The sequence below is a fragment of the Strigops habroptila genome, chromosome 3 (genome assembly GCF_004027225.2).
Source record: "Strigops habroptila isolate Jane chromosome 3, bStrHab1.2.pri, whole genome shotgun sequence".
NCBI lineage: Eukaryota > Metazoa > Chordata > Aves > Psittaciformes > Psittacidae > Strigops > Strigops habroptila.
The window spans coordinates 55,358,728-55,367,336 of NC_044279.2; positions in this window are offsets into that span (position 1 = coordinate 55,358,728).

Sequence of the window (8,609 nt, forward strand, 5' to 3'; positions counted from 1 at the left end):
TAAGAGACGGATGTGCACTTTGACTAGAGACCTGAGATCTCTGGGAAATGTAGTTCAGAAAGCAGAAAGGAAAAACCCACCGTCAGTTGTGGTCTGTGGTTTTGCAATGTCTTCTAGAAAAAGGGAAGAGAAGAGATTTCCTTTTAAATAACACAAAAACAACAGTAGAAGACGGTGCAGATTAAATTACTAGTCTAAATTTATTTTATCTTCATTCCAGTATAAACCTTGCTGAACTCCGTATTTAGTTTGCATTCATTTGGGTTACCTAAGTAGGGCTACCTTACACAAGCAGCAGATTTGGGTTCAATGAGGTTGTCTCACTGTGTTACCTGAAGCATGGAATGAAAGTTGTTCACTGAGTTCAGTCTCTGAATTGCTGAACTAATTAGAAATATGCTAAGACTCTTTTTATTACACGTTTGCTTTGTGAGGACCAAGTGAGAGCACTTGTTACTGCAAGATGAAATGGGTCACTTCATGAAATACACCCTAAAGATAACTGCTTTGGGTGTTCCTCTGAACTCCTGGATGCAAACTACATCTGCTATGGTCAAGCTAGTTGCGTTCTGAAACTCTTTCAGAGTAAGCTGGGAAGGTTTATTCTGTATCTCGCCACACCTTGTGAAGGAGAATAAAATTTTCACAGCACAGTGGTCGAAAGCAGAGTCATAGAATCATAGGCATCATGTCTAAAAAGAACCTTCATGCTTGTAGCCTGTGGTAGGATCCTCTACTACTAAATTTCTATAGATATTTACTTAACCTGATCTTAAATCTCAGGAAGATTTTGCTAATTCTGAAACCAGTTTTGTCTAAATGCTGCTCAAATCCATTTATCCCCTATGTCTGTGTACATCAATTCCTTACCTTGCTATCTTTGCGATGTGTTTTCGCAGATTTGAAGACTCTCTCTGCTCAGTCTATGTTTCTGTAGAATAAACAGCTGATTCAACTTTTCTTCATGGATCATGTTTCTACTCATCTTCCTGTTGTTCACCTCTGGGTCACCTCCAGTTGATCTATATCCTTCTTGAAGCATGCTGCCCAGAAGACACAGTTAATCCATCATTCTAGATTTCCTACCGCTGCAGAGTAAAAGGATTAGTTCACATAAAACATGTACATACAACATGCCAGTTTATTCAGAGTATTTAACTTTTTTTGCCACTATACTTCTGAGTCATGTTCCATTTTAACTGCTGAACCTTCTTCTGCAGAGAATCTTTCATATTAACATAGTCAGTTGAGTAAGAAGCCAGTTCATGAAGAACAAAAAAATATTAAGTCCAGTGCAACAAAGCCAGTAAAGATCTATTTAGCAAGGCGGGCATTAATGGGAAGGTCTGTTAATTCCATCTCATGCTGGTACTGCAGACACATATATCTAATTATACATTTCTGTGGCTTGAACAATGCCTCTGAGCTTTGATGAAGCAAAGAGTAAACAAAAATTTTCAAACCAGGATTAACCTGAAAAATGTGAAACACGTGAAGCAACTGAGCCTGGACACCTATGTTACTTATTATTCTAATTTGGTGTTAAACTGATGAAATCTTAGCAGGCTTAGGAATTACAGGAAGACAGATACCCTGAGAAGTAGAAAATATTGCAGGTAATGAGATGTAAAAGAGGGAGAGAAACAGGGAGGGAATGGAAAATGGGAAAGGAACTGAGATGAAAGCCAGTGGTAATCAAAGGTGTAAACAAATGCTGTTGTGCGTAATACTGAGTAAGAGAACAACTAAAAGTAGCAATGGAAAGTTCAGTTGCGAAATAAGACCAGATTCAAACCTTGACCTTGGTGCAAAGTTTTTATTGCCATTGATCGGTGCTATGGTGGACACCTTGCTCGATGTGTTTCTCAAGAACACAATGTCTTATCAGAACATCATCACTTATCAGATGGGTTTCATACCCTTCTGCAGAATCAGAGCTCAAAGGCGAGATGGTTGAGAACAGGGCCTGGGATCAGAAGCTCACTGAAGGACATCATGGGTGTTAAAAAAAGCTCTAGAGGCAGAGAGTGGGTTTGGTAGTCTCTCAGAAAGAATGGACATCTTAGGCCTAGGAAGCAGCTGGGTAAATGAGAGGGAGGAATTTAAGAAAAGACTTCATGTGCAAAGGCCTGGTGACATACATACAAGATATTAAAGACTAGTAGTATTAAGTGCATATACTTAACATAAACATTTAAGAACGTGTAAATTGTGCGTAAGATACTGGTCGGCTATGAGACCTCTCTTTGTATGCTTCTTATTGTCATTTTTCTTCTTTTAATTCTTTTCCTTCCTTTCTTTCTCAGCCACTATACTCTGTATTTTCCCTGAGGAACATTTTCACGCTTCATGTTAGATGAAACCTTCATCTACAATTGTGTGGAGCAACAGTGCCAGACAGTGGCTGGCTGAGATAAATGCAGCTGGATTTCCCTATGGTTAAGCCTCTGGGACCTGTAAGAAGCCTGTTAGTTACCTGTGATTGACCTGAGCAGTACAGAAAGAAGAGACAGGATTGTAAAGCAGAGGAATTATCCCTATTGTCTGCATTCCCCCAAAATTTCACGGGATTTGTTCTGATTTTGAACACTATGCTTGGAAATAAGCTCTAGGGAAGATGATGAGAGCTGTGACCAGCAGTTTAAAATTCCTTTCCCCTTCAGCACTGCTCATACTTCCATTTACAGAGCTTTACAGCAGGCTGCAAAACTCTCCTCATACTGTGGGGATTGCTTCTCCTGCTGGGACAGAGTCCCCTGTCTGTAAGGCCTTACAAGCTGTAGTAGCTCAGGTCAGACTAGAAGCACTGTGTCCCTTGCAGCACAGTATGGGTGACGTGCAGTCTGGAATAAAATGATACCCATGCCTTGGTCAGAGAATCTCGTTCCTGCCATCTCCTTTTTTTAAGGAACTGAGACCCAAGTTACCCTTGAGTAACTGCACACCCAGTAGCTGCCTCCTGTTGGCTAAACTGTCAGACAAATGCCCAGCAGACTGGTGACTTCTCAAGGTCTTCTCCTCCCTTGGTGCAGGAAAAGCCTCTCGACTTGGAGTGAGGATAAATGCATTTGTGGTGGATTAGGAAAACTCAAGTCCAACAGGCCTTTGAAATATCTTGCCACGGGAGCCATTTTACCAAAAGGCTGTGGGGAGGTGTGAGGACCAGGCAGCAGCGTGGTTTAGATGAACTTTCCTTTGGTGGGTTTAGAGGAGCGAATGTTAAGCTTTGTCAGCAGAAGGTCAATGGGTGGAAAAATTAATTACTTGAATTTTCAATTAAGTATATCATCTGCCATGCCAATTATTTTGGATGAGTAACAAATACTGGTTGTGCACTACAAGAGCATTCAGCAGATGGTTTCAACTCACATCTACCAATACTTTTGTATTTATGAATATTAGTTACTTCCTTTCTTGTAGCATTACTAAGGTGGTATTTGTTTAGAGTAATTCAACGAGCTTTACATATTTTGCCTATAAAGTATCTATGTGAATTCCTGAATGCTAATGTGAGAATTACCTACTTTAATATTCTACAGGGTTTTTTTCTTATATCACAGAATTATTAAGCTTCATGAAATCTTCTTATCCTCAGCCTAAGCTTTCAGCAATAGTTAAACCGATATTTGAAGGAAAGAAATACTCTAATTTTCCCCCACTCCAGCATCTCCAAATCAATTAGCTGCAGATAATAGCGGAGTAGGGGTCAAAACCACAAAAATATTTTGCGCTCTAAACGATGCTATCTCCAAGCTAGTTTAGATGCAATCTAGCTTAATTTCTGTTGTCAAAACATCTTGGGTTTGCGTGGAAGCATGAAGAATACTCACTAACTAGTTCAAAGAAGCAAGTAGGGCACACTAGCATGATGGTTAGCACGCAGTCATTGAGATGGAGGCAATCTGCAGTCCTCCTTCCAAGGGTTTTGTGAGGAAAAAGGAAAAAAAAAAAAAAGCAAACAAACACATATAAGTGATCTTTGGAGAAGAATTCTAACAACTAATAGGTGTGTTGCCGAGCCCCTCACTCTTTCTTAATCCCCCCGGCCAGCCAATGTCCAGTTCCTACACACAAACCAGCACAGCTTCACAGGGAGGGGAAGCGTGCCCCTCCAGGCCGGTTTCCAGACCGGAAACCGGGTCCAGGCCAGGGCTCGGGAGCTGCGGCTCCATCACAGCCCGGCGGGAAGGGGGACTCCCCCATCCTTTCCCCCCTCCCCTCCACCCAGGACCGTTCCACCCCACGAGTCCCCGCAGCTGCCCGTCGCCCCGGTAGCCGCCGCCGGCCGCCCCTGGGTGGCGGTGTTACCCCGCGGGACGCGGCCGCGCCCGACGCCGGGGCCGCCCCGGCTCCGCTCTCAGCCGCCGTTTGCGGGGCCTGCGGCAGAAGCTCCCTGCGACCGAGGCCGCCTTAGCCCTGCCGCCTCCCGCCCGGGCAGGAGGGAAGCCGTGGCTGCCCCCTAGCGCCTGGGCGTCCGGGGCTCTCGGGATGAGGGGGTGTTCGCCTTCAAAAGTCTTCAAACACCGAGGAAAAAGAAAAAGGGAGGGGGTGCTGCATCTTGAATGCACTTCTGGGTGTTGGTCAAAGAGGTTGGATGGCAGCTCCGAATGAAGTTATGAGGCTCTTGGAAAAATGGTTCTGCAAAAGGGAAACACGGCGTCACCTCATATGAAAATCCTTCAAATATGGGGGGGGGGGGATTGGGTCAGTCAATTGGCGGATTGGGCGGAAGCGGGGGGAAAGGCCACTTACATACAAGAGTGTGAAGGGAAGCCCCAGCATTTTGAAAGGAGGAATTGTTCATAGTTAAGTATTAGGGAAAATGTAGCAGAAGCGGTGTGGATGGGGGCTGGTTGCCTGCCGCAAGAGCTGGAGCGTTGATTATTACGGAATAAACCGTGAGGAATGCGGGGGGAAGGCAGAGCGAACCCCATCAGCAGGGGTGGGGTGTGCAGAGAGCAGTGAGAGGAGAGCAGGCTCGGACCCCTCCCTCCGGCCTAGGGGACTTGGCATGGACACTATAGCAGGGCCCTTCTCCGTCCCGCTTCTTCGTGCTCTCCTTTACCGCGGACAGCCTTGGCGCCCCGGGGAGCCCCTGTGTTCGGGAGCTGGGTGGGTGATGGCAAGGTGCGGGCAGCGTTGGCTGTGGGAGTCGTCTGAAAATGACCTGCGATTTCACACTGAATCTCTTCAACCACGGCAGCATGGCCGGGCTTTCAAAAATCCTTTGTTTTCTCGGTCAGGATAGATATTTTACGATGAAGTTCAGTGTTCTGCCTCTTTTGCTTGCTTGTCACTGCCTGCTTTCCTTTCAGCCTTTACTGGTGTGTGTTTAGCCGTTTCTCTTTGAGAGGTGCCTAGAGCTATCTATGCTTACTGTTACTACACGCATATAAATGTATGTGTATGAGAGGGCATAGGTGCACGGGTCTATCCATTTCTATATAACTTACCACAGCCCACAAACCTGTATTTGAGTGCTGTTTAAGCGTGCATATGCATGCAGGCATATGCCTCCAGACAGACACACATTGTGTAGTAGACTGGAATAGATAATTCCACAGAATGCAGGAATAAACTGAGCGGCTCAGAAATCAGTGAAAAAGAAAGAAAAGACAGAGAAAAAGAAGCAAGAGGCAGAGAGGGAAAAAGGAAAAGCAGAAAGGAAGCTGGACTTAGTGTCTGAACACAAAGTGCGGTTTTGTCTCACCAATTGATCTCTCTAGGAGCAGCAAACTGAATATCCTAAACTCGTGTTAAAAGTCAAGCGTATCTGTTTCTGAAAGGAGGAAGAATGTTTTCTTATTGTGGAAAATGAAATCAAATTTAGTGGCAGGCGTTTGTGTAGAGCAGCAGGGTCGGATGGCCAAAGAGCCTGGACACACACCCCTGCCTGTTAGGCTATGGCGCTGTAAGCAAACCGGGGTTAACGCTGCCTCTTTTTGATTAGAAAGGAAAAAAGAAAAAGAGGAAGAAAAGGAAAAAGACAAAAAAAAAAGAAGAAAGAAAAAAAGGTTTTAGCAATCTCTCTTTCGAAGTCCATACACTGCAAATCCAGCCGCGTTACCATACTAGAGGAAATGAAAAAATGCTTCGGTTTGAGAGGACGAGTCCTTTATTTCCCTTACTGGATACGTTTCATGTGTTTTCCCCGACACTCTGGCTTAAGGACATGCCTTCTGAAACCCAAACACACGCATAGCTCGCACCCGCACATGCACACGGACAGATAAGATATGTATTAGATCCTGACACATACGGGGTGGGGGGAAGAGCAAGGGAGAGAGAGAGAGAGGGAGAGAGAGAGAGATCCTCCTACCTGGAGCCATAGATTGCAAGATACGTAGTGTTACCTGGGGAAGTCAGAACAAGTAAAAACACATTGAACTTCAGGGCTCTATGAGGCAGTTGATCAAGATCAGTGCTTGCTCATTTTCTCCCTCAGACTGTCTGTCTTGGGTTTTTGTTTTAGCGTTTTGAGCAGCTCTTTCTATTTTTGCCTCCCTCTGGAGCTTTCATATCGGAGCCGGTTTCGGTCACCATGGCTCTGGGAAGAGCTGCTTATCTGCACGGTGTTGATTTTTTACAGTTCGGCCGGCTCTGCTCCTGGGTAGCTTCAGCAATGCTTTTGACTGGGATTTAATCGACAAGATCAGTTCGACTTTTCGTGCAGTTTTTATGGCTCAGTCCATTCTCTAGATCATGCACAGAAACTTTCGCAAGTGGATTTTCTACGTGTTTCTATGCTTTGGAGTCATCTATGTCAAATTAGGGTAAGTCCTTCTGCACGACAAATCTCCTTGGCTTTTGGGTCACGTTATTACGGAGTTGTGGACAAAATATTGCAAAGAAAAGGGAAAAAAAAAAAAGAAAGAAAGATAGAAAGAAAGAAAGAAAGAAACAGAAAAAGAAAGGAAGGAAAGAGAGAAGGTGACTGTTCCTCTCTGTCTGTCTCCCCCCTCTGCCCGGGTGCCCAGGCAATGGCAGCCCCCCGGAGCTCGGCCGTGCCCCCCACCCCGGCCCCGGTGCAGCGCGATGCCCGGCGGCGGGACTCTCCGGCAGCGCCGAGCCTGGAGAGAGCCGGTGGCGGGTGATGACGGATCCTTTTCTTTTATACTGCTTAAGCGAACTTAAATATTATCTCTGGCGTACAGTACCCTCCGTTTAAAAAAAAAAAAAAAAAAAAAGGCAGCCTGACAGAGTTAACTCAGCCGCTGCTGCTGGGACAATAGAGCAGAGCTTAAGTATTAAAAAGGCGAAAGGGGCGGGAGGAGGGGAATCCCTGCTCTGAACCTGCACTCGGGGATTTGGTTTATGCAGGCCTAGACACAATTTGCGTTTCTATCCATCACGCGGACGTGTTGAAATTAACTTGACAACTGGTCCGGCTGCCTCCGCGCTGGCGCGCCCGGGAGGCCGGGCGGGCTCCGCCGAAGGGCCCCCACCCCGGCCCGGGGCCGGCTGGCAGCGGGGCTCCCGGGGAGCCCGCGGATCGCTCCTCGGCCCTCGATCGCAGCCACAGAGCTCACGCTGTTATTTCAGTTGCCAAGTTTCTCCCTCTCTGCCTCTCCCTCCGTACCTGTATGCCCTTATTAATATTGCTCGTCGCAGTAGGCTGACTTGAGTTGAATTTCCACATTCCTGAGCCCCAGCCGAGTCCTTACCTGTCGAGCTACAAACTCTTTAAAGCTCCTGTCTTTGCATAGCTGCGGGATTTTTTTTTTACTTAATGATCAAGAATGCATAAGGTGAGTTGCAATCCAAAGAAACGCTCCCTTCCCTCCTTGAAATCAATAAGTGGAAGAGGGGGGAGCAGAAGGGGCAGCCCCCAAAGACGGGAGAGCGGAGGCAATTCCCCGGAGGGACGGGCCAGCCGACAGCACGGCATAGCGTCCCATTCCGTCCGGTCCTGGAGCGGGAGGGCAGCCGCCAAGCGGGGAGCTGCCCGGCCGGGCCCGCCCGCCCTGCCGCCGCCGCGGGCGCTGCTCGGGGCACGATCGATGCGCGGCGGGGATGGACCCGGCACAGCCCAGTCCCCGCTGTCAGCAGCGCCGGCAGCGGCGGGGAGGAGGAGGAGGGGGCTGCAGGGGGAGGGAAGCTGCGAGAGGGAGCACGCCAGAGCTCCAGATTAAGGTTACACCGAGAGGGGATTAAATCAGGCTCCTCGGGGATGAGCAGAAAGGGTCGGTGCATTCCCTCCCCTCTACCCCCCGCAGCTCCCCCAGCTGCGGGCAGCAAGGGCAGCGCTACCGCGGTCGCAGGCGCCGGTCGAAAGCCACGGGCAGCCTTGCGGAGGGTCCCCCGCAGGTTGTTCGGCGGGCAGCAGCCGGGTGCATCCCTGTGCATGTTTGCCTATTTATTTATTTATTTATTTATTTATTTATTTAATTTATGGCACGGAGCTCGGCCTGCCCCACAGCCGCTGGTGCCGCCGCGGAGGACCCGCGGAAGATGAGCGGAGGGAGGGCGGGGGACGCCCTCCGCCCTGCTCCCTGCTCTGCCCCCGTGCGCGGCCCGCGTCCACCCTGCCCCTGCTGTCGGGCATGGCCGGGGATAGCCGCAGATCCTGCCTGCTAGAGACAGGAGGGTGTTCTCCGTGCTCTGACCCC